At 47.4% G+C, this 26,892-nt stretch overlaps 2 protein-coding genes across 2 annotated transcripts in view; one reads left to right on the plus strand and one right to left on the minus strand.

Moving 5' to 3' along the window:
• The window catches only part of NDOR1 (NADPH dependent diflavin oxidoreductase 1), a 232,370-nt gene extending 225,066 nt beyond the window's left edge, over positions 1 to 7,304 (minus strand). Inside the window, exon 1 of the mRNA XM_086921240.1 lies at positions 7,194 to 7,304. The gene's annotated coding sequence lies outside the window, so the exon portion shown is untranslated. The remainder of the gene's footprint in view (positions 1 to 7,193) is intronic.
• Positions 7,305 to 7,608: 304 nt separating this feature from the next.
• TMEM203 (transmembrane protein 203) overlaps positions 7,609 to 26,892 on the plus strand; it is a 65,072-nt gene continuing 45,788 nt past the window's right edge. The window contains exon 1 of the mRNA XM_086921241.1: positions 7,609 to 7,713. The gene's annotated coding sequence lies outside the window, so the exon portion shown is untranslated. The remainder of the gene's footprint in view (positions 7,714 to 26,892) is intronic.

Consider the following 26,892-nt stretch of genomic DNA (forward strand, 5'->3'; position numbering starts at 1 on the left):
CCCCCTAGGCTTTAATCAGGGAACATGTTCAAAGTAAGATGTATTAGATATTGCTGCATTCTGCCTGTCAGTGCTTCTTTTTGCCGATTACATTAAGAAGAGGCGCTGTATGGAGAAGTCGTTTTCTTCTTCTGGGTAACCATCCTCTCCTATAAAGCATGCAAGGTGGTTGCAATCTGAAGAGGACTTTAAAGATAAAATGTGCTGGATAATATTTGATACAATGTCTGCCATGCAGTTGCCTGTCCCTCTGTCTTCCAGACCTGAGGCTCAGAGGGTCTTCTGAGTGATTTGTCTGTCTTTGATGGAGAGGAAGTTGAAGACCCTACTTGTCACGAGAGAGACAAGTACATTGACAGTGAGATGTTACACTAAAACCTAACAAAAATGTATAACAACATGGAATTTCCTTTGAAAAAATTGCCTAGCATTTTACCTGAGCCTGTATTAGGACATTGTCAGCAGGCCCTTCAATTGATCTTCCATTGCATCAACATAATTATGATGTGATCCTTAGGGAATGGAAGGATCCAGATCACATTAAAGTAACCTGGTGTATGTCAAAACTGTGTCCTATTGGTGAAACTACTCTAAAGTCAGTTTAGGTGGAATCTTTTGTGGCAAGCTTGTTCGGCCCTACTTTGAAGACTGAGGAAGCTATTTTGAACGCTCTTGCAGCTAGAAAGATTGCCTCTGCATTGAAGTAGGCTCATGCTGAGTCACATATGGTCATGAGGGCAGGAATTTATGAAGCCTATGCAGTGGTCGAAGTGGGGAATAAAAAGTAGGGGAACTGTGGGTGGAGAATCAGGGGGCGGGAATAACCGAAGATTGGATCAGTGGGCGGAGTTAGGGGTGTGGCTAGAAATCGCAAAACATACTAATTTTTAGTACGTTTAGCATTTCACTGACCAGTTACAGCTTATAACGTTATTTAATTCAAACAATGGATAAACATGTTTATTTGAGGTTTAATTCAGGAAAAAGAAATACTCATAGAGAATACAGGTGTATGTAAAGCGTGCGAAATATAAGCAGGAACAATGGCATGGGCGCAAATTCAGGATGGTGAGTGTAAAAATTCAGGACAAGGGGTCAAAATTCAGGACAGGAGGTCAAAATTCAGCACACAAATTCGGGGCAACAGGTATGCTTTGCAGACACATCAGTGAATGTCATGCAATAGTAAATAAATAAATAGGCATGGAACATAAGTACAAGTCACTTCTACCCCATCACCGCTCCTTCCCTGTCATTTCCCCCGCCCAGTCACCGCTCCTGCCCATTCACCACTCTGCTTATGCCTAATCACTGCCCCTGTCCACTCACTGCTCCCGCCTCGTCACTTCTATTGCCTCGTCACTTCTATTGCCCCGTCACTTTTCCGGCCCCGTCACTGCTCCTGCCCCGTCCACTGCTCCTGCCCCGTCCACTGCTCCTGCCCCGTCCACTGCTCCTGCCCCGTCCACTGCTCCTGCCCCGTCCACTGCTCCTGCCCCGTCCACTGCTCCTGCCCCGTCCACTGCTCCTGCCCCATCCACTGCTCCTGCCCCCTCCACTGCTCCTGCCCCGTTCACCGCTCCTGCCCCGTTCACCGCTCCTGCCCCGTTCACCGCTCCTGCCCATTCACCGCTCCTGCCCATTCACTGCTCCTGCCCATTCACCGCTCCAGCCCAATTCACCGCTCCTGCCCATTCACCGCTCCTGCCCCGTCACTTTTCCTGCACCGTCACTTTTCCTGTCACTTTTCCTGCCCCGTTCATCGCTCTGCCCAGTTCACCGCTACTGCCCAGTTCACCGCTCCTGCCCAGTTCACCGCTCCTGCCCAGTTCACCGCTCCTGCCCCGTTCACTGCTCCTGACCCGTTCACCGCTCCTGACCCGTCACTTTTTCTGCACCGTCACTTTTCCTGCACCGTCACTTTTCCTGTCACTTTTCCTGCCCCGTTCACCGCTCCTGCCCAGTTCACCGCTCCTGCCCAGTTCACCGCTCCTGACCCGTTCACCGCTCCTGACCCGTTCACCGCTCCTGACCCGTTCACCGCTCCTGACCTGTTGACCGCTCCTGTCCTTTCATTGCTCCAGCCCGGTTACCGTTCCTGCCTAATCACCGCTACAGCCCGGTCGCCGATCCTGCCCAGTCAACGCTCCTGCCCAGTCACCGCTCCTGCCCAGTCACCGCTCCTGCCCAGTCACCGCTCCTGTCCAGTCACCGCTCCTGTCCAGTCACCGCTCCTGTCCAGTCACCGCTCCTGTCCAGTCAGCACTCCTGCCCCCTCACCACTCCTGTCCCATCACTTCTCCTGCCCCTATCCATTCACTGTCCTTATCCATTCACTGTCCCTATCCATTCACTGTCCCTATCCATTCACTGTCCCTATCCATTCACTGTCCCTATCAATTCACTGTCCCTATCCATTCACTGTCCCTATCCATTCACTGTCCCTATCCATTCACTGTCCCTATGCATTCACTGTCCCTATCCATTCACTGTCCCTATCCATTCACTGTCCGTATCCATTCACTGCCCCTATCCATTCACTGCCCCTATCCATTCACTGCCCCTATCCATTCACTGCCCCTATCCATTCACTGCCCCTATCCATTCACTGCCCCTATCCATTCACTGTCCCTATCCATTCACTGTCCCTATCCATTCACTGTCCCTATCCATTCACTGTCCCTATCCATTCACTGTCCCTATCCATTCACTGTCCCTATCCATTCACTACCCCTATCCATTCACTGCCCCTATCCATTCACTGCACCTATCCATTCACTGCCCCTATCCATTAACTGCCCCTATCCATTCCAACTTCTCCTACCCCGTCACTTCTCCTGCCCCGTCACTTCTCCTTCCCCGTCACTTCTCCTTCCCCGTCACTTCTCCTTCCCCGTCACTTCTCCTTCCCCGTCACTTCTCCTTCCCCGTCACTTCTCCTTCCCCGTCACTTCTCCTGCCCCGTCACTTCTCCTTCCCCGTCACTTCTCCTTCCCCGTCACTTCTCCTTCCCCGTCACTTCTCCTGCCCCGTCACTTCGCCTGCCCCGTCACTTCGCCTGCCCCGTTACCTCTCCTGCCCCATCACCTCTCCTGCCCCGTCACCTCTCCTGCCCCGTCACCTCTCCTGCCCCGTCACCTCTCCTGCCCCGTCACCTCTCCTGCCCCGTCACCTCTCCTGCCCCGTCACCTCTCCTGCCCCGTCACCTCTACTGCCCCGTCACCTCTACTGCCCTGTCACCTCTCCTGCCCAGTCACCTCTCCTGCCCAGTCACCTCTCCTGCCCAGTCACCTCTCCTGCCCCGTCACCTCTCCATCCCTGTTGCCTCTCCTGCCCGGTCACTTTTCCTGCCCCATCACTTTTCCTGCCCCGTCACCTCTCCTGCCCCGTCACCTCTCCTGCCCCGTCACCTCTCCTGCCCCGTCACCTCTCCTGCCCCGTCACCTCTCCATCCCTGTTGCCTCTCCTGCCCGGTCACTTTTCCTGCCCCATCACTTTTCCTGCCCCGTCACCTCTCCTGCCCCGTCACCTCTCCTGCCCCGTCACCTCTCCTGCCCCGTCACCTCTCCTGCCCCGTCACCTCTCCATCCCTGTTGCCTCTCCTGCCCGGTCACCTCTCCATCCCTGTTGCCTCTCCTGCCCGGTCACCTCTCCCGCCCCATCACCTCTACTTTCCTGTCTCCTCTTCTGTCCCTTCATTGCTCCTGCCCAGTTCACTCTGTGTATAACATTGACAAATTTCACATGGTTTTTAAAAAAAATTATTTAGTGCATTTTTATAAAGCGCGTACATTACCCGAAGGTGTCACCGTGCTGTACAATAGAGCCAGTTATGTTACAAGGGAACAGTGGAAAAACAATACAACATCACAAACTAAAAATGAAGGCTACATAAATACAAAATCCAACAAAGTAGTAAGGGAGCTACTAGCTCTCAAGCCACCTGTAGCTCTCCTGTGTGCAGCCCAGCCAACCAAATTAAAGTTGAGCCTGCTAGAATAAAATATATGTATACCAAAATTGAAGTGTACGAGACGAACATTTTCAGGACTCATATTGTGGTGTACAAAAATGGTTGAATTTCCAAAATATTCAAAGCATGCGAGAAGGTGCATCTTACGGCATTGAGTTCAGTTACTATTACTGTGGCATCTGCGAGGAGTGCAGCAGCAGTAACTTAGCAGCAAAAGGCATTTCAACTTGAAAACTTAGACATTACAACTGGCAACCCTGTCTGAAGCACCAATGCATCTTGTCATGTGCGGTCACTGAGAAACCTGACTAATGGCATAGATGTTGCTATATTTCAAAGGAGAAATGTGGTATAGTGCCACCTTCTTACTCTCTGGTGGCTACAGCTGTAAGGATCGCCTAAGATTGGCTTCCACCAGCATGTTTTTAGCTGGGGCTGCTTAGTGACCCCGTTTAGGATTGTGCCAATGGTTCATCAGGGGATACATTCAGGGCGCATTTAAGCACTTGCAAAGATTAAAAACAGCCACGGTGTGGCTGAGGATCTACAGTTTCTGGCCCTGGTTGCTTCATGACATTCGCAGGAATGGACATCAAGGAGCTGGAAAAAGGAGTATCAAGTTTAAACTAGATTAGTTGCCACGGACATTAAGGCCTAAAAACACAAGTCACAATTTTTCATGCGTTTGTTTTCCTCACAAACTTCTTAAAGGACATCTTACCACCTTAACCAAAAAATAATCATGCAGGTTTCGCAGAGTTGGTGGCAAGTTCCCGACAGTCCTCTGTCTGGGGAAAGCTCCTCTGTAATCACCAACTCAGCATGATGTGCTAAAGGCAGAAGGCAGAGCATTGTCATTCGAAAGAATTAATCATCCTCAATTGGAATGACAATGGGCCGCCCTCAGTCTGTGAGAGCTCAGGGGGGGATGCTGCAGCCTCTGGAGTTCAACAGAGAAGTGCGAGCAGCCCCTGGAACACAATAGAATAATCGTTTTGTAAGTTGGACTATTCATGCCGTCCTGGGATGATTTTTTGAATGAAAGAAGTAGGGGAACGGACTGAAATCATTTTTTAAAGTAGGGGCGCGCCGTGCCCTTCCATCCCCGCCCACTTCTACCACTGAGCCTATGCCACTCAGTCTGTAATCTTGGACTTTAAAAAACGTATTAAGCCTATTCTGAAAGACTCAGAGTGATCTGTTTTTCCTTCAGGGGAAGCCAAAGGGCAACTGTTATAGCAAGTAGGACAGACACAACCCAAAAATCTCTAGCGTTATGTTTAACCTTTGAAAGTACTAAACGCTTCAAGTTAGAGGTGGAGGATAAACTTAATCTGCTCTTCAAAGAGAAGAAACATCATTCTTCTTTTAATCAGCAGTCAATTCTTTTATCATCTTCATCAGTTCGAGAATCTTCTTTCTATCAAGTATCAACCTTCCAGCAGACCTCATCCCTCGCACCAGTCTTCTAAAGGGGGAGAAAGTGGGCTGCTAGCTGTGTAAGCTTGTTGGAGATGCTAAAGGAAGAGTAAAATACTGACAAACGTGGCTAACTAGTAAGGAGCGCATGGTGAACTCATCGCCAAACCTGGCAGCCTCCCAGCCAGATGATAGGGACCAACGCACTCTAAGTGGGTAATAGTCTGCAAGTCTTTTCTAAGGCAGAGATCTCTTCTGCAGGAGATATTTGACTAAAGAGGGCCACTTGGAGTAGCGAAGCCAAGGCTGCCACCAAAGTTGACTGATGGCATTACTGCTCATTATAATCATCTCTCACTATCCAGTGACACTAAACAGTTGATGGGCATCGTTATGCAATGAGTGGCTCCTTGCTTAACCAATCAATGCTGTTTGAAACTGGCCCAGCCATGTACCAATATTCAGTGACAGAGCTGAAGCTGAACACACCCCCTAGAACTTGTGGTTGCTCCAAGTCTAATCTCTGAGCCAAGATTCACCTGTGCCACCGATATATCTGGCTATCTCCGTAACACCAACCTGTCACTCACACTTTGCTACCATGTGTCACACTATATTGGCTCACTTCACATGATCACCTGGTGAGGAGCCAATATCACACGGTGGCAGGAATGGGCTGGAAACCGCTGCAAAGAGTGAATTAAACGTTTGTCCTTCAAGAGACCCCTCCTTACACAGGGATTTTTTTTTGTTATAATTGCTTTGTCTGGGAACAACAATAATGGAAACGCTGTCAGCTCTGAGAGCTGATGTACATGATGGTGTGGTCATCTGATTTATCTGCGTTACTCTAAAGTAAGGGGTTTGACTGTTAGCAGGGCTGTTATTACTGGACCAATTTGCCATGAAATACATATTTTCAAACAAATCCTTGGAGTTGGGCCTAAGCCTCGAAGTAAAGTTATATTTTTACCTCATTTGTATTGTATTGAATCAATTATAGCACTAACTATCCGCTGAGGCACTTGCCTACATTAAGTAGCATAATACACAATGTAGGGAACGTGGTTGGAAGGATGTTGGTTTTGTTTTGATCCTATGTGGGAAGTCTTGCGTGATGACCACTGAAGAACGGTTATCACGTTATGTGTAGTAATGTGTTGGATGATGAAGTGTAAGAGAAAGACACAATTTTATGGGTTTTCAGCAAGCTGAACAGCACTGCAGGTACCATATGATACAGTGTGCTAATGTTGTTACTGCATTGGGTTGTCCAATTTGAGATTTTGTATAGGTTTGGTCCTGAGTTTCCATAGTTTAAGAATGAGAGAAGTAGAAAGATCTGTTGGAATAGGCATTTTTTTCATTACCATCCCATAGCTGAGTGTCTATGTAAGATATATAGAAGCGGATTGCGATTGCATGTGTCAAATGTAGAAATGTTCACAGCCACCAGTTTCGCTTCAGCCGAATAACAGTTTGGACCAGTGCTACTGGCATTAGTGCTTTAAAATAATTACTCGCAATATTTACAAGTTTTCTAGTAAAGGAGGTGTTATCCACAGGCCCCTTTGAAAAGTGACTTTTTTGGCCATTTAAGTTGTTACCAATATTTGTACATAATAATATTTAGAACGAACTATTTACCATAATTAACACTCAAAAAAAGAAAAATTGAGAACACCTGCTCCGTTCCCGCCCCGAGTATCTCTACTGTCGGTTCCCTTCACCCTTATTTTGATCTTTAAATGTTGACAGGTATGAGAAAGTGGCAAATCAGGAAGCACCTTTCCCACCTTACCTCCTTTAGCTGTTCGTTCTGCCGGCATTTGGCTTCTTCTGTCGCACAAAACGTGACGTCACCCAGAGTCTCAGACTAGAACGCTGTTACGATATTGACAGGCGGACAGGCGTTATTACCCAATTTACCAGAGAAGCTCATTTTCCATCACACAATTATTCTGCAAGCACGTCTTCCAGTGCTGACATGTTATGGTTATATTAGCGTTCCATGGGCAGATTTTTAAGACGGACATTACAGCAAAAAAAAAAAAGGACTACCTTGGAAATAGAATGATTCTAGCATTGTTGTGAGTCAGGACGTGGGAATGTAGACTTAAGTGTTCATTTACATACGTGCTCCTCAATGTGCAGTCAATGAGCGGGGCAATACACATTCCAAGATGGCTGCGGCGCTACACAATCCAACTTTGGCTAAGGCATCGGAAGGCGCTTAGGCTCTCTTCTACCTCTGGCTGCGCAGCAACTAGGACGTAACTGAAAGCAGCGAGGCCCGGGATGTGTAAAGTATGTGCGTTCAGGTAAGTTTAGAAGTGGGTTTGCTGTGATTCTTTATAGCTCGATGACGGGAGGGGATACTTGTTTGAGGGGCATTTGCTGGCGTTATCAGAGGGCGTCCGGGGCTGCTTAGAGAGGGCAAAGATGGTCCATCATCGGTGGTGGAGGATAAGCTGGCGAAGAGGGGTAATAAATACCGAAATGCAGGCAGCTATTTTTTCCCGGGCCGGCTACCTGATGCTCGTAAAGAACAGCGGGTAGAGCCCTCTACGTTTAGATGGTATATGAAATGGTCTAAACGAGGACCATCAGGAACGATCTTTGTATACTAGCCCTGCCGAGGCTTGGAGGAGCTTTACACCATCCTGCTCGCTAATGTGGACACCCAAGGCTAGTGGTAAATCCACTGTTGACTTCTGCTCACGAGAGAAACATTCCACACATTTACTCCAGTTTTTTTCTTTTGTTAGCAATAGGTGCAGTGCAAAAAGAAAAGTATGGGAACTGTGATCCTGGTCTTTGAGGATGGGGTCAGCAAATATGGAGGGTGGGGGCCAGGAATATGGCTAAAAAGAACAAAATACACTGTAACTATTTTTTTGGTCTTCCATCTACAGGTAACTGCATATAAAAAGTTAATGCACACACTATTGAACATGGCCCTTCTTAGGGGATTGCCCAACAGCCTGCCGTTGCTGGCTGGTGAGTGCGCAGTTGCACCTGCGGTGATTTTAACCAGCTGTGGTAGTCTAAACCTAGTAGGTCTTGCTGCTCAGCCAGAGTGGAATGTTGGTGAGTGGTTAAGTTCAAGTTTAGCATTTGTATAGCGCACTACTCACCCAGAGGGTGTCAAGGCGCTTGAGGGAGGGGGGTACTTACTTACCGAATATCCAAGTTTTTAGTTGTTTTCTGAAGGAAAGGTGGATCTGTGTAAGGCGGAGGTGGGTGGGGAGAGAATTCCAGGTTTTGGCCGCTAAGTAGGAGAAGGATCTTCCACCATGGTGGATCTATGGATGCGTGGAATTGCGGCGAGGGCTTGATTGGACGATCGTAGTTGGCGGGTGGGGGTGTAAAAGGACAGGCGCGTGTTGAGGCATTCGGGTCCAAGGTCGTAGAGGGCTTTGTGTGCGTGGGTGAGGAGACAGAAGGATATTCTTTTGTTGACGGGGAGCCAGTGGAGGTCTTTCAGGTGACCGGAAATGTGAGCTTGGCGGGGGATGTCTAGTATGAGTCCGGCTGAGGCATTTTGGATGCGTTGGAGTTTTTTCTGTAGTTTGGCTGTGGTTCCAGCTTAAAGGGTGTTTCCGTAGTCCAGTTGGCTTGTGACCAGTGCGTGGGTGACCGTCTTTCTTGTTTCGGTGGAGATCCAATGGAAGGTTTTTTTGAGCATACGTAGGATGTTGAAGCAAGATGATGAGACGGCGTTGACTTGTCTGGTCATCGAGAGGGAGGAGTCCAGGATGAAGCCTAGGTTACATGCGTGGTCCTTAGGTATGGGTGCGTTTCCCAGGGCCGGTGGCTACCATGAGTCGTCCCAGGCGGAGGGGGATGATCCTAGGATGAGGACTTCCGTTTTGTCCGAGTTCAGTTTTAAACGGCTGTTCTTCATCCATTCGGCTACTTCTATCATCCCTTCGTGTAGGTTAGTTTTGGCGGTATTTGGGTCTTTGGTGAGGGAGAGGATCAGCTGGGTGTCATCTGCGTAGGAGATAATGTTGAGGTTGTGTTGGTGCGCGATGGATGCGAGGGGACTCATGTATATGTTGAAGAGGGTGGGACTGAGTGATGATCCTTGTGGTACGCCGCAGATGACTTCGGTGGCCTCTGATCTAAAAGGGGGGAGGCGGACTCTCTGGGTTCTTCCGGCGAGGAACGAGATGATGCAGTCCAATGCTTTTCCTTGTATTCCGGCGTTGCTTAAGGGTGCTGTGACAGACTGTGTCGAAGGCTGCGGAGAGGTCAAGTAGGATGAGGGCAGCTGTTTCTCCGTTGTCTAGTAGTGTTCGAATGTCGTCTGTTGCTGCGATGAGGGCGGTCTCGGTGCTGTGTTTGGCTCGGAAGCCGGACTGTGAGGGGTCGAGGGATTTGTTGGATTCGAGGAAGACGGCGAGCTGACTGTTGACGGCTTTCTCAATGACTTTGGCAGGGAATGGGAGGAGCGAGATGGGGAGGAGCGAGATGGGGCGGTAGTTCTTGAGTTCAGTGGGGTCTGCTGTGGGTTTCTTCAGGAGGGCGCTGAGTTCGGCATGTTTCCAGCTTTCCGGGAAGGTGGCGGAGTTGAGGGAGCAGTTGATGACGTCTCGGAGATGGGGTGCGATAATGGAGTCTGCTTTGTTGAAAATGTGGTGGGGACATGGGTCGGTTGGCGATCCTGAGTGGATGGAGTTCATCAGGCGGATGGTGTCTTCAGTGGTGATTGGGTTCCAGGCGCAGAGGTTGTTGGAGGGGGGTTTTAGTTCGGAGGTGGGTGGGGTGGACTGGTCTTCGGACTGGTTTTCAAAGCTGTTATGTATGTCAGCGATTTTGTTGTGGAAGAATGAGGCTAAGGAGTCGCAGAGGTTTTGGGAGGGAGTGATGTCGTTGGTGCCGGAGGTGGGGTTGGTAAATTCTTTGACGATGTTGAATAGTTCCTTGCTGTTGTGTGCGATGTTGTAGAGTCGATCCTTGAATGCTGATTTCTTGGTGGATCGGATCAGTTGGTGGTGTTTGCGGGTGGCGTTCTTGAAGATGGCCAGGTTTTCAGTGGTTGAGTTTTTTCTCCAGACTTTCTCGAGGGTGCGACAGATCTTCTTTGATTTCTTAAGGTCATCGTTGAACCAGGGGGCTTTTTTACTACCTTGCTTGATTTGATGTTTTTTCAAGGGTGCTAATTCGTCAGCGCTGATGGTGATCCATTGTGTGAGGTTGGTGGCTGCAAGGTTTGGGTCCGATGATTTTGCAAGAGGGTTTTGGTGAAGTGATGTGAAGAGTTGGTCGTGGTAATTTTGTTCCAGTGTCTGCGGGGAATTGGTTGTGGGTGGTTGTGGGTCGTAGTCTTTTTGTAGTTGAAGTGGACGCAGCTGTGGTCTGTCCAATGGAGCGCTGTGGTGTGATTGAAGGAGATGTGCTTGCTGGAGGTGAAGATTGGGTCGAGCGTGTACCCGGCATAGTGGGTGGGGGTATCAACAAGTTGTTTGAGTCCGAGATTGGCGAGGTTGTCCAGAAGGGTGGTGGTGTTGCTGTCGTTGTTCTTTTCCAGGTGGAAGTTGAGGTCTCCCAGTAGAATGTAGTCCTCGGAGGGAAGGGCGTGTGGGCTGATGAAGTCAGTGATGTCTTCGCTGAATTGTGTGCGGGGTCCTGGTGGCCAGTAGATGAGGGTGCCTCTGAGTGTGGTCTTGGGGTCGATGTGGATCTGGAAGTGAAGGTGTTCGGCGGCTGTGAGGATGTCATCGGAGCGGGTCGTGATGCGGATGGTGTTCTTATGAACAATGGCGATGCCTCCTCCTGTTTGGTTGATGCGGTCCTTACGGATAATCTTGTAGCCGCCAGGGATGGCTATGGCAATGTCGGGCATTGATGAGGCGTTCATCCAGGTTTCTGTAAAAACCAAGTTCAATGGCGTGACTGTGGACCGAGCGGGTGTTGAGCAGGATGCACTTCAGGTGGTTAGTGTCGGAGCTCTGTTTGGAGTTTGTGGATTTGGTGTGGGTCTTGATGCAGTCGAACTTGCAGGAGTGGCAGGTGAAGGGTCCATGGGTGTGTCCTGGGGCGGCTTGGTGGCAGTCTGGAAGTCGGCCGTGGTTGAGTGCTAAGAGGGTTGCGGCGTCGTAAGTTATGCGGGCGGGGTGGATTTTGCGGGGGTCTGGCTCTGGGCGCGGTCCTCCAGGCGCGGATGGGCGTAGACTGGCTTACCTTTGGCGCACCTTAGGCGAGCATCCGCTGCGCGTAAGTATGACTGTCATAAGTGGACAGTGGGGGGGCGCGGAGCGAGGGAGGGGCAGCTGGGAGGCCGGAGCGGGGTGGAGAGGCAGTCTGGGAGGTACCACAACAAAATGGTAGCAAACCAAAAGCGAAACAGGACGAGCCGAGATTCTTGCAAATATGTGGGCAGAGGCTCCGGCACAATCAGGCTCAATTTCTAATTAACCAGCAATGCGAGGTATCTCAACTAGCGCTACTAGGTTCCACAGGCAGATACAGTGCGCGCAATGTGGGCTATGCGCTGAAAGCGCTACACAAAAACAATTAGCCAAATTGAATGCGAGCAAAATAAGTGCGAGCAGAGCACAGATGCAGTAATTACGATGGTAGCAATGAGCACAAAGCGCTACGATACCAGCTGAAGCAGGGAGCGTGGAGAGCGACCGCTTCTGAGCGAGTCAGGACGGTCACAGAGTTGGTGAGGAGAGGTCAGCCCCTAACTTCCAGTGGGAGGGAGGGGCAGCTGGAAGGCGGGAGTGGGGTGGAGAGGCGGTCTGGGAGGTATCACAACAAAATGGTAGCGAACCAAAAGCGAAACAGGACGAGCCGAGATTCTTGCAAATATGTGGGCAGAGGCTCCGGCACACTCGGGCTCAATTTCTAATTAACCAGCAATGCGAGGGATCTCAACTAGCGCTACGAGGTCCCACAGGCAGATACAGTGCGCGCAATGTGGGCTATGCGCTGAAAGCGCTACACAATAACAATTGGCCAAATTGAATGCGAGCAAAATAAGTGCGAGCAGAGCACAGATCCAGTAATTACGATGGTAGCAATGAGCACAATGCGCTACGATACGAGCTGAAGCAGGGAGCGTGGAGAGCGACCGCTTCTGAGCGAGTCAGGACGGTCAATGGATGGTTAGAATGGAGTGTTTGAATTTCTGTGCGTGAGGATCAGTTGTGAGCGGGCTGAGCAGCAAGTGGGCTGCTCCTGGTGGGGTCTCACCTGTATACTTACCATCTAACTTAATAAAGAGATCTACACCCTCTACACCTAGTCTTCTTCCAATTCATCATAGATCCTATTATTACATCTGGCGACGATCCAGAAGAACCTGTCTGTGCTGCTGCCTTAATGGATGGTTGATCTGAAAACGGAATTGTTTAAGGTAAACGTTAATCGACTTTAAGATCCTGACACGGAGACCCCACCAGTGACCTTCATCTGTCGCCTGCTGTGTCAGGAATCAAGTCTCAAGCTATATGCGGACCTGCGCTGTCATTTTCGGTTGCCTTCTCTGTAAACCACGATCGGTGGGAGAGCTACAAGGTGAATCAGCTGATATGGTTATCTGAGGCTCTAAGGAAGGTTCGACTGCAATGTAAACTGGCAGGCATCAGAGAGATTACAATGTTTTAACTGCTGAGTGGATCAGGCAAGTTTGTGAGCGAATGCATCGTTTTGGCAACTGAAAGACTCAAGTAATTATTTGCAGATCGGAAGGGAATGATGGGTTGGTTGCTGCCATCTATTGGATTCCAATGGAACTTTTATTTGCCGGAAATGAGTCCTGTCTACAAGTACGCTTAATACCCGAGGAGGAAAGCTACGTGCTTTTGGTGGCTGTGGATTTTTACCTTGGTGAGCAGTTTATGTTTTTTTTCATTGACATCGCTGTGAAACGTTTTAAGACAGTTGATCCCTGTCTCAGTTTGAATTCAGCGCGAGCCATGCTCAGAGTGCTCACGTGAGTTATTCATAGAGTGCTCGAGCACACCTACGTTTCTCCACGAGGCGTCTTTGTTTCCATGGTGACCAGAACTGCTCCTGGACGCTCCTGGGCACGGACACACTGTGAACCACCCGGGACTGCGTCAAAAAGCGTGCTGCCATCGTGGCTGTTCCAGGTTTCTCTTCAGACGGCTCTTAGAAACGCTGGTGGATATTTTACTGAGATCTCTTCTCTAAGGTATGCAGTTCCATGTGGTGGAAGGCGGCCGGTGGTTTATCTCTCAGCTCTTAAATTTGAAGGATCATCACTCCGTCTGCAACTTATTATTACACCTTATTGCGGATTTGACACTTTATCGTTCATGTGGTACAGTGCTTGTGGCCTCATCTGTAATTCGCTGAAACAAGCTTTTAAATGGTGTTCGGATACTAACAGCAGTGGATTCGAGTGAGACATCGCTCACCAGGATGGCCGGACTATATTCTGGAGCTGTTCTATGTTTTGTTATTTTTTTGGTGGTGTTCTATGTTTCATTTTGACTCATATGGCATTACTGTATCTGTACTACTAATTTAAGTTACAGTACCTGACTGCTTTTGGTGATTTTTTGCAGTTTTTATCTATTTAGTACATCGAGTCAATGTTATACACGCTATTACATACTTAACTGGTGAAATTGCTCATGTTGCAGCCACATAGCAAAATCTTTATTTATTTGTTGAGGTTCCCGATCCTGAGGGTTCTAGGCATGATTTGGTTTCTTTAGGGTATTCATTGTGTTAGAGCCGGTCTCTTCACATTCTGGTAATCTACAGTGTGGGTAGTGCACACCCTATACACTGATTCTACCCTTCTTGGTTTCTTTTGTGCCTAGCATTAACATCTTAGTCTTACCTTGTTTAGCTATATGGATGGTGGTTTGCTCGAAGTTGAGTTTCACAATGAATTTCGTTATATTGGAATTGGCGCAGTGACCATATTTTAATTAGTTAAGAGGCCTGTGTATCCATACCTTTTGAGGAATGCTCAATGGTATGTAGCCCACCTTTATTTTTAAATTACAAATGGGTTAATGCACAATGGTCTGTGTTTTGGTTTTAAGTGCGCAATGGTCTGTGTTTTGATTTCAAGTGAAAAGGTTTAATGCACAATTGGGCCGTTTTCACATTTTGTTGTAATTGGTCATGTGCAATATGTAGTGTATTCTAGTTTTCTCACACATCGGGCAGTGTACCCACATTTGTTTTGCGAATGCGCAATGGGCTGAGTACCCATCATTTTGGCCGGTGTGCCTATATTTGTTTTAAGAAATGCACAATGGGCTGAGTACCCGTATGTACTTTTATTGGGCTTGTACCCACCTTTTGTGTAATGTGCATGGGGCATTTCAACCTTCATATTTTGGAACTCTATACACTCAATTCTCCTTCTTTTTCAGGTTATGGCTGAAATAGGCTTCGGCTATGGGTCTTCCACCGGCAAGTGGATTTCTCATCTATTGATGTGTATGGTTCATAGTTTTTTTTAAAGAAAAAAACTTGTTTAGTTAAAGGGGTTGTTTTATTCATGGTATGATGGTGTTCACATTTGTGTGGACAGTTCTAAGCCTTCTGGCTTGGTGATATTCACTGAGATGTGCAGATATCACTTGTTAGATTTCTACTTCTTGCTAATTTACGTTACTGGATTTTTATTCACGGTGTGTAGAATCTACAATCTGTTTCTGAAACGTTGGACTTATTTTAAAGTTTAACAGGGTGCAATTTTCACCTGTCTTAATTTATATATTACAGCCTTTCCTTATTTTATTATGAATGGCTTCTTCTGTTCTTCTCTTTTTCCAACTTTTGCTTTTCTTTCCTTCATTTGCTCTGTTAATGGGGATCAGAATTGCTTTGCATTTTCTTTTATGAATTATAACTTGTCTTTTTCCCTTCAGATCAAATGTTAACAATTTTCAGACTTGCTATGTATTTTCTTTTATGAATTATTGCTTGTCTTTTTCCTTCTTATGTAATGTTAAGAATTTTCCCCTTGGTTGATTCATATTATTATTGTACTTGCATAATTCTTTTGTTTCTGTTCAAAAGGGGGAAGGTGATGTGGTAGTCTAAACATAGTAGGTCTTGCTGCTCAGCCAGAGTGGAATGCTGGTGAGTGGTTAGAATGGAGTGTTTGAATGTCTGTGCGTGAGGATCAGTTGTGAGCGGGCTGAGCAGCAAGTGGGCTGCTCCTGGTGGGGTCTCACCTGTATACTTACCATCTAACTTAATAAAGAGATCTACACCCTCTACACCTCGTCTTCTTCCAATTCATCATAAATCCTATTATTACATCAGCTGTCCAGCCTGCCATTGCATGCTGGTGTGTCAGCGCACTTGCACTTATGGTGGTTTTCAATATGTGTCAAGCCTTCCATTGCAAGCCGGTGTCTGTGCACTGGGACCTAGGATGTTTTTAAACATGTCAAGCCTGTCATTGTCGGCTGGTGTTTGCGCACTGATACCTATGGTGGTTTTAACTGAGTTCGGCCTGCCAATTCTGGCTGAGTTGTGCGCAATTGCACGTATCATCAGGCTGGTTGCTAAATCACTAGCCCACAGCCCATCCTGAGGGGCATTTTACTACCACTAGAGCACCCCTGGGTGAAGCAAGTTGTAGGTGAAAGGCATGGCAAGTACACATGTGTGTACCCTGCCCAGTTAGTGAAGAGTACCCATGTTTGTTTTCATTACCTATGAGGTTTGCTCTTCCCATAAGTTCACGTGGGACAATGGTGAAAATTATTTCAAACTGTAATAGTGGATTGCAGTGGAGGAGCCTCATAATGTTTTCTATCATTCGATTCACAATGACAACACATTTTCTATGGTAAAGGTGGTTTTGTCATTAATAGGTTAGAAATCACTTCTAGCAAGTGGGTACTTCTCTGCTCTAAAACTCTCTCTGTGCCTTTTGGTTTGATTTAATCCCAAACTAGAGGCTGGGAGAGCACATCTGGGCATTCCCCATCGCCAGCTATAAAACATAGGGCATGCAACTGAAATGACAGCCCTCTGCCATTTGAGAACCTGGCTCGATAGATTGGAGGAAGAGGTTTTGACACTTGGCCTCTGGACCAATCAACAAAAGACCCTGTCCACCGGACGACAACGTGTGTCAGTTACTAAAAGAATAGCACAGTCTATATGTACTCATACCTATTCTGGTACCCTACAATTATGAGGGGACACTTCACTGCACTGCGCCCAAATTCACGTGAAAAAAGGCCCATTTTACTTGACAGCTACACAGAACAACAAGTACAAGTTGTCTGACCCATCTAGGTCAATAACAAAGATCCACACCCTCAGTGTTGGACCAGGCTTCTACTTAGAAAAAATGTGCGAAAAACAAGTGACTCCTCACGGAAACACCACCAACGGGGTAACTGGTATGTGATTTCCAGACAAGCCCCTGTCTCATCATCGGTAGTCACTTGCTTCTCAAAGAAAGAAGAAGGAAAGTGTCCAAAACAAACAACCAAAAACGTGTAACAAACAGTGGAAAGCGGAAAACATCTGCTAGTGAGAAACACACAACATAAAACAAGTGACTACCGATGATGAGACAGGGGCTTGTCTGGAAATCACATACCAGTTACCCCATTGGTGGTGTTTCCGTGAGGTGTCACTTGTTTTTCGCACATTTTTTCTAAGTAGAAGCCTGGTCCAACACTGAGGGTGTGGATCTTTGTTATTGACCTAGATGGGTCAGACAACTTGTACTTGTTGTTCTGTGTAGCTGTCAAGTAAAATGGGCCTTTTTTAACGTGAATTTGGGCGCAGTGAAGTGTCCCCTCATAATTGTAGGGTACCAGAATAGGTATCAGTACATATAGACTGTGCTATTCTTTTAGTAACTGACACACGTTATCGTCCCGTGGACAGGGTCTTTTGTTGATTGGTCTAGGTTTGAGTGGAGGGCGACCCTGTCCCATTTTCCCTCTGTGCTCCCATTGAGGTTTGGACTTGGCCTCTGGAGCCAGATCATGGCCCCACTAAAGATTAAGATCTGCATTCCACAGCCTCATGGCAAATAGGACTGAAATTTAGAGGATACATCTGTGGTTCAAAGGGAGACTCTGTACCACCCCCAACTTCAAAGGTGCACTACAGTATAACTACTGGTGCCATACTTTAGCAGGGCAAATACACACTTGTGGAAGCTTAAGACCACAGAACCAGGAACAGCGTGGTACTCACTGGCAAAGGATTCTGTTGTGCACACGGAGGATTACTGACATTGAAAGGGACAGCGTGCCCTTCCTGAATAGTGGCTGGCCTGGGTCAACTGCTATGTGGCACCATGAAATGTGCTCTCCAAGGGCTTTTTGGCTTGCCCTCTTGTTCTTCGAATGTCTCATTAAAATCATAGATCTCCTTCGAAGGACCCACACACTCTACTTGTGACACCTGAAGAGCGGTGCCCTCTCAAGTGCCCACATCGTCTGCTGGATCCAAACCAAACTGGTAGTGCGGTGTGAGCTTGGAACTAAGAACTGTGCCTGGAGGGACAGAATTTACAACTCTTCGTTGTGTGGTGACCGAAACTGTGTAGTGTGACTCGGAGCAACGTACACCAGACGTTGTGCCTAATTTCCAGGAAGGTACTAAGTTGCAATTCTTCATTGTGTGGGACCAGAATTATGCTAATGCTGTTGTCTAAGCCTCATTCCATAAACTTTGAATAATTAAAAATATCCTACCGTATGTTCCTCTGAATGCGGGAAGAACCTTGGTCAGTGCACTGGTTATGTCATCTTTAGACCACTGTAACAGACTCTTTGCCAACGCACAGCACAGGGTTATTCAAAAACTGCGATCTGTTCAGAATGCGGCAGCCAGAAAGTTGTCAGGAACCCCTAAATTAAAGTCTATTTCACATGTCATCAAGAGATACCACTGGTTGCCGGTGAGGAACCAAATACATTTTAAGGCATTATGCATCGCCTATAAGGCCTCCCGTAATTTAGACCCCCAGTATTTGAAAAAATGTCTATCTACCCACATTCCCAATAGGCCACTACGATCCTCCAATGCATTTCATCCGACAGTTCCGCGTACTAAAACTGTCTCATGGGGTGAGAAAAGCTTTGTTGTCACAGTCGCCAAACTTTGGAACTCTCTCCCCCTGGAGATTAGATTTTGCCAATCCCTACTAACCTTCAGAAGAAAATAAAGACTTGGCTATTTAACCAATAACGTGCTCACTACCCTACCTTGTCCGCTGAGCCGAGACTCCCTTGGGCATTTGTGCGCTCTGTAAGTTTAAAAAATAAATAAATAATTGTCTGGTGCGGCTCGTATCACTGCGCACCAGACATAGTGCCCAGATTGCTACTGTGATTAACGTATATGCCTGACAGGCTGTCTCTTTCTTCCGAGAGACTCCCCTGCTTCATTCACCATTCATAGATTGTTCCCCTTTTGACCCTCGGTGTGGCGGACCAACTGCCCTCTCCTCAACTGGTCCGACGAAATCGTGCTGCCAGGTAGTATTTTCTGGCTCGGATATTGAGAGTGATTGACTGGGCTGAAGGAACACTCAGAAGCAGATCAAGAGGCTGCGTGACACCCCCTGTGCTTTGCAGAACTGGGCTGGTGCCGGAAGACTGCTGTGGAACACATTTGAGTGACCGACTATAGCCCTCCACCTGCTTCTCCTCCGCATCCTGTGGGTGAACTTCCAGAGTGGTGGCCAAACCCCCATTTGACGACTGATTCATAATTTGTCTTGCAGCATACCACCACCTGCTTCCTTGGAAACCTGATTAAGTGTGGCATCGGCCGCGAGCGTCCCAGTATCCGGGGGAGGGCTGTTTTTCTCCAGTATGTGGGCGTAGGGTAGTCGGTGTGAGCTGGAGTGTGGTGTGAGGCTCGGGCCACGGGGTCTGTAGTGTGCTATCAATTGACCTGCTGAGAGCAGTTTCACTGCATTACAGTGCTATGTGCAAGCGTGTTCCATATAGACATGCATGATATCCGTTGCACCGCGTATCGGTGCTGAGTGTGTGTGGGAGTGACAGTCTGCAGACCCCCTGTGATTCATAACACTGGCCTGCGGTGTGCTTTACTCGTTGATTTCTTGCAAGAACACTATGTTTGACATTGGTTTTCCCCTGTGCTGCCTCGGCCCACGGAGCGCCTAAAAACTGTTATATACCGTTCTATGTGCATATTTCTGAAATCTTCGTGACCTATAATTGTGTGGTATTGAATTATAGAAATTGCAAGTGTGGGCCTGGGGTTGACAATCTGTTGCACCGCATAAGGGTTCTGGGCGGTCGGGAGATTAGAATAGGATCTTTCCCAGGTGTGCATATCATTGATGTCATTTCAACACGTTTTTTTATGCCCAGAATTACCTGATGATCATGTTGTGTTGTTTATTGTGTGCTTGACCAGTCTCTCATAGACTAAGGGCCCTCCACTGGTTACCGGTGGACAACCGGTGGACAAAAGAATTATGTTCAAGACTTTGTGTCTGGCATATAAGCTATTCATGGCTCTGGACCTCAGTTCTCAGTTCATGGCTCTGGACCTCCGTTCTTGAGAACACACCTGAAATGGTATGTACCAACAAGAGATCTGAGATCTGCTCACGCAAAACTTCCACAAGTACCTAAGTTCAAGCAGGCTAGGTGGGGAGGGAGAAGCTTTCTGTTGAGAACAGCCAAAACATGGGCCCCCACCTTCCTAGCACAATAAAAAGTAGCCCTTCGCTTCTGTCTTTCAGAAAGGCAGTAAAAACCTGGCTCTTTCTCTACTAAGCCAGAATTTCACCTAATCAGTAATCCGAAGCGCGTTGAACATTAGCGCCAAGACACCTCCGGGCATCGCGCGCTTTATATGTATTAAAATCTGAATATAGCTGTTATTTACAATCATCACATATGAAGGCTCCTATGTGACGCTCAATGTATTTATAGAGAGTTCTGTACCAATGCTTTACACATTGCCTCTGTGATAAACCTGACTGCTCATTGCCAAGCTACCCAAAGGTGAGCACAGATTATACAGTGAGTGTAATATCCCCCCCCCCCCCCCCAACCCTGACCGGAGGGGTAGGTTTTGTTTGGCTGGGGCCTTGCCTCAGCCAAGCAGACTGAACTTGCCAGTTCTACCTCACACCTTAACCAAAAAATAAATGCAGCTTAAATGTATCCATGAGAAATGCATTTTTTCTGGTTGGTTAATGCAATCACATTAGATTCTGTGAATGTAACAAGACAGTCACTGATTTAAATTTTGGTAAGTTCACTTGGAAAATAGTAAAGTGTATTTTATATGGTAAGTGGTCCAGGCCTGAGACAGAAAGAACTGTGAATATGCAAGTCATTAGTTTAAAAATTTATTACGCAGAGTCTAAGAAAGGTTGCACACAGTATATGTAGGCTTTCACAAAAAGTGCAAAAAGATTGTGTTTAAATGTCTACAGTGCTTTCAAAAGTTAGATTTTTATTTTTTTTACAACAGATTTTATCGATTTTCTGTAGTACCAAATGGGCAGGACCCGCAAGCATCGTACATGTGAATGACAAATTGTAAAGACTTTAGGTACTGAAAAGTTTCAACCCAGGAGGTCTGCAGAGCATCGGACTGAGATCCACGCCCCATACATACCATAAAAAACAAAAGGGTTCCTGGTTCACTAGCTGCGTTAGGAGAGACAAGTCGATGCCTTGATATTTAGCCCAGATCTTCCTGTGCTTCTGTGGACATCCCTTCGCCTGAAACTCCACAATTTCAGCAGACATGGACTTATCTAAGGCCTTTTTCCAGGTCGCAATACTCGGGGAGGTAGCCTTCCTGTGTTGTGCAATGTCCCGCTTAGCCAGTGTGAGACCCAAGAACAAAAGGTGTCTCTTATATCTGTCGTCCCCCCCCCCCCCTCCCCATGTCCTCTGTGCTGTGCAGAAGTGTCAATCTAGGGTCTGCCAGGATGTCCCATGCCAATACATGCCCCATGCAAGACAATATGCCTGACAAGAAGTGTTGTAGTGCACCGCAGCTCCATACCGTATGGAGAAACAACCCTTTGTTCGAGTCACAGCGGAGACATGTGGGGGACTGAATAGCCCCTATCTTCCAGAGGTGGAGGCGTGTGTAATATATTCTGTGGAGGTATTTAAATTGGATCAGCCGGTATGTAGTGGAAACAGAGGAGTACCCAGGGCTAGCCAGTGCCTCGGCCCAATCATCGTCCGTCAGGGCAGGTAAGTCCGCCCCCCCCCATGCCGCCCGGGTCTGATGTATAGTAGTTTTGGAGTGTGTAGTGAGGGTTTGATAGATTTGATGGATTTTGTGAGCTCCCGGATCTCCCATCAACAACCTACCCTCCAATGGGTGAAATTTGGGTATAGATGTCATATCAGTGGGGACAAAGCATGGCGGAGCTGTAGGTACCTATTGAACTTTGATTTGTGGAGGTTGAACTCCTCCTGCAACCTCTGGAGGACTTAAGCATGGGCCCTGCATTATATCTCTGAGTGTAGATATCCCTATATTGTCCCATCTACGAAACCCCGCCACGGTCGAGGAAGGCATGATCCGTGCCAGAGGGGAGTAGCACTAGTCCACATGCCTCACCAACCCATAGACCTGGCCACCCGCCTCCATATCTGGATTACCGTCCTGCAGGCCGTGGATAGTGCCTCCAAGGACGAGCTGCTGTACAGAAGGTGGAGCCTTTCCACGGCATAGGCGGGGTCTGCCTGAGAGCTATACCACCATTCATTGATCACCGGGAGTTGCGAAGCCCAGTTATACACCCGAACGTCGGCTGCTGCAATCTCACCACAGTACGGAGAGTGAATACACGTCGCAAGTGCCACCCGGACCGCAACTCTTCCCCCAGCGAGGAACTTATTCAGGCGCGCATTGATTTGGAGAAACCACAACGGGGGGACAAGATACGGGTAATTCTGAAGCCTATAAAGCAAGCGTGGTCAAAAGTTAGATTTTTAGTAATATTCTGACTCTGTATAGTGCACATCTTTTTGTTATAGGTTTCTGCAAAAAGGACAAATTCCAGATTCTGCTAATTACTGTTCTGGCTCCCAGGCGGGCTTTAGATTTGCTGGATTACCTATTGCACACATTTGCGTTTCTTTAAGATGCTAGCACCCTGTAGAGAAGGCTGGTTTCTTCAGCTGCCCTCCTTTCTCTCACTTCACTGTAGAGAAGTCTCTTCTTGTCTCATTTTAATCTGTTGCATCTCAACCACGCAGGCCTGGTTGTTTTTTAAATAAAAAGTATGGGGGCTGTATTCATCAAAATATTGAAGCTTGGGAACGTTGTCCCTTGTTCCCATCCCACTTCGACTTCTGGATTGGTGTGATCATTTGTGGTGGTATGTGAGTTCATGCAAATGGTTGGTGACATTAATAGATGAGCTAGAGGAGATTAAGTATTGTTAAGTTGCAGGGCTATGACTTTTAAAGAAGGAGAATTGTGATCTTGTAATGAGGTATAGGTAATTTGCAGAAATACAATAATAGAAATCCAGTTGAGTATGCACTTTACTTAGAGTAGGCTGAGAGCATAGTGAGGCGACATACAGAGGATGGAAAGGAGTGAAACGGTCAGAGGGTTATTAGAAAGAAAAAGGAGATTCAACAATCTGACATTTTAAGTCCAGTTACGTTTTTCATGCAGTGTTTTAGGACTGTTGTGGAGTCTTTCTGAGATAGCCTGCAATCTGACGATATAAAACAATAGAAGCAAACGTTACTTTACTTACTCGTGAGATAGTGCTATATTCAGTATTCAGTGCTTATCAATGGCACTATAATCAGGCAAACAGCCTTTTTTACTGTGCTGCTGGTAGACTGCTGCTTCAGCAAGAGCATCTGATCTACTTAGGGGTGGGAGTTGTAAAATATATATATATATATATATATATATATATATATATATATATATATATATATATATATATATATATACGCTGCAGGCACTGCAGATCCCAGAATGCAGTTCATCTGTGAGGTGAGTGATGCGGGGGGAATTAGATGCTTGGTACGGTTTTCAGGGCTGTTCGCTGTCGCTTGCACAGGTGTCCCGCAAAAGACTTCAAAAGCAATGTTCCCTCAAGTCCCCTGTGCCGCAAAACCCCGGAGTGTAGGAAGAAAAATAACGGGGGCTTGTCAGGAGATCCAACTTGCCCAGCATTGGAGCATGAATGCTGCAACTCCGCTCTGCCTCTTCCCACTCCGATGGTGAGCCTGGTCGTTTCAGTAACCTGAAGAGCAATGTGCCGAAGCAGTTGCCAGTGGGTTCCAGGCCAACTTAGATGCGGAGGCCTCTGTGGCGCGATACTGGCATTCGCGCAAAATATGCAGAGCAACTCCTTCCAGACGAAAGAATATATATATATACTGAAAAAACCAAAGGTTACAGGGACTTTCTATTTGGGCTCAGGATTCACTCTTACAAAACCAGTGAAATTCGGCAATTATAGTTAGCTGCTAAGCTATCTTACAGCCCCGCAAGGCACTGCTTATGACCTTACATATTACATCACTCATGACATGGTCAGTGGCATTGCTCATGACACCTCAAATTACATCACTCATGACGACACTGATATTCATCATCCACTGACCGTGAGTGTGGGCGAGACTAGTTGTGTGAATGTCTGTCAGTCAGTTGGAGTCTAAGTGGCAGTATGAGTGTGTGAGTGGTACGTGAGTTTCTGTTTGGGTGAGTGATTGGTTGTCTGAGTACCTCTATGAGTGTCTGTGTGGTTGGGTGAGGGGCTCTGTGACTGTCTGTATGGATGAGTGAGTGGGTAAGTCAGTGGGTGAGTTAGTATGGGTTATTGTGTGTGTGTGAGAGGCTGTATGGGTGAGTGAGTGAGTGTGTGTATGGCTGTGTGGGTGGGTGAGTGGATGTGTCAGTGGTATATGGGTGAGTAACGTTATGTGAAATGCAATATGGGTGAGTGATGTGGTATATGAATGGCTGTGTAGGTGAGTGTGTGCCAGTGTCAGTGACTGTATAGGTGAGTGAGTACATGTTAGTATATGTATGAGTAAGTAGATGACTGTGTAACTGTATGGTTGAGTAATGGGCTGTGTAATTGATTGTATGAGTGAGCAATTGATTGTGTGATTAGCTCTATGGGTGGCTGAATCAGTGTGTGAGTGGCTGTATGGCTGAATATGTCTGTGGCTGTATTAGTGAGTGGGTGTATGACTGGCTGTATGGGTGAATGAATGTGTGTGTGTGTAGATCTATAAATCAGTGAGTGGGTGTGTAAGTACTAGTATGGGTCTGTGAGTGGGTTTGTGAATGGTTTTGTGGGAGTAAGTGTATGAAAGGTTCCATGGGGATGTGAGTGGATGCGTTAGGGATTTTTTGGATGATGTCATCAGTGATGTCACTGACCATGTCATGAGTGATATAGTATGTGAGGTCATATGCAGTGCAATGCTGGGGCACAAGTTATAGTTGGGTCAGCTAACTGTTACTGCTGAATTTAACTGGTTTTGTATGAATTAAACCTGAGCCTAACTATATCCTCCCTGTAACCTTTGGGGTTTTTCTGTGAATTTCTATGTTTTTTTAAGTAATAATGGCTGTTGCAGAGTTGTGGCGAAAGGGGGTAGGGGCGCTGACTAGCACTCAGGAATCCCGCTGTGTAGGACTTACAGAAAGTACCAGGAGGCTTCTTGGCTCCCTAGGGCTCAGCATCTAAGAGGACTTTATTCTTCAACCAGTAGTGTGCCAGGAGATGCATTTTTTAGAGTGGCGGAGAAAGGGGCATGGCTTCCGATGACCTCTTCTCAATCCTGCTGTGTGGGACTTTCTGAAGGTAACAGGAAGGGGTTATTCGCCCCGAAGGACCCCCAGCAGCCAAGGGGACGTCATCCCCAAACTAGTAATGCACCAGGAGGAGTGTTTGCAGAGTGGTATAGAAAGGGGGTGGGCCACAAAGACCTCTCAGCAATCCCGCAGCGTAGGACTTACTGAAGGTAACCGGAGGATATTTGGCCTACAAGGACGTCCTTGGGGGCCGTCAACTCCTCCTGTTACCTCCAGTAAGTCCCACACAGTGAATTGCTTAGAGGTTACAGCAAATGCGCCTTCTAGCGCACTGTATGGTTGGTGTCTGGTGGCTCAGTGGACTAATGCGTCCAGTGCAGGGGCTTGTGTTCGACCTCATGGTCACAGGTTCAAATCCTGGCAGGTCTACTCAGCCTTTCATCCATCTGAGGTCAATAAAATGAGTACCATTTGAGTTGGGTAACAATAAACCTCTGTTATTCAGCGCCAAGATGCCTACGGGTAAACGCGCACTTTAAAAATACATGTTATGTTATATTATAAATTCCCCTTGGCTCCAGATGGCCCTTGGGGCCCAACAAACCCTCCTGTTACCTCCAGTAAGGCCCACACAGCAGGATTGCCGAGCGGTCTTTGGAGGCCATACCCCTTTTCTCCACCACTCTGCAAACGCCTCTCCTGGCACGCTGATGCTTACTTCCTAAGGGCCTCAGGACTAAAGTGGACTGAATGGCACCGCGGTCCATGCTGACTCCCCGCATGCTCCAGGAGTCCGCATTGCTTGTGGGCCGAGGGAGCTGCTAAATATGCAGCTCCCTCTTTCCGAAAGTAATTCTGCTCCGCTATGTGCAGCAGAGAGCATTTTTTCTGCTCTCGCTTGCACAAAGCCGAGCAGAGTTTGCTATGTCTTTGCAGGTGCGGTGCTTCTGCCAAGCTATAGCAAACTGCAGTGTCCGGGGGTGGGCACCCTGAGGTATTGCTGGGGGTGGTGGTCCCCTAGGGCCATCGAGGGCTCAAGGAGGGGGGGTCTGCATTCAATATATAAAATAAAAAAGCCACGGGAAGGTGGCTGTCCCAGAGGGGTGTTGGGGGGGGAATCCCTGCTCCCCTCCATACTTATTTGTTGAATTAAAGTCCCAGGTAGGTGTGGTTTCTGGGCATAATAAGCTACAGGAGGGAGGGGCCATGCACCCCGTCCTATATTTATTTACAAATGCCCCTAGAATCTGGCCCACTCGAGGGTGATAAACAAAGCGCAGCAGTCCGCAATTAATTTTTTATTTCTTTTTTGGTGGGCCTCCCACCCAGCCCAAGAGGCCTAGGGGGCCTGGGTGTTTCTTCCCTGCCCCCTTTACTTTTGTTTTTGTTTTGTTTTTTTATTGTTTGTGGGACTTAGTTAAACAGAGTCCCAAGAAAGGCTGCCAACACTTCCTGGTTGATGTGTTGACAGCCAATCAAATTTCAGTAGGGCTTCAGTAGGCTGTTGGGCTCCCAGATGTCTATATTTTTAAACTTAAATATCTCAGCACGCTTTCTGGACCAGCATCTAGCATTCTGCCAAATTAGGTGTAATTCCGTTCAGCGGTTCGGGCTGTAAGTGTTCAAAAGTATGAAAAATCCCCATAGACATAACAAAAACGTGTTTTGGGACCCCCCTTTTTTCTCAGCCCCTGCTTGACGGATCACCCTGAAACTTTGAATACAGCAGCTGAACCAAAAAGGGGAAGTTTTGTGAA

Source organism: Lissotriton vulgaris, chromosome 5 (genome assembly GCF_964263255.1).
Source record: "Lissotriton vulgaris chromosome 5, aLisVul1.2, whole genome shotgun sequence".
NCBI lineage: Eukaryota > Metazoa > Chordata > Amphibia > Caudata > Salamandridae > Lissotriton > Lissotriton vulgaris.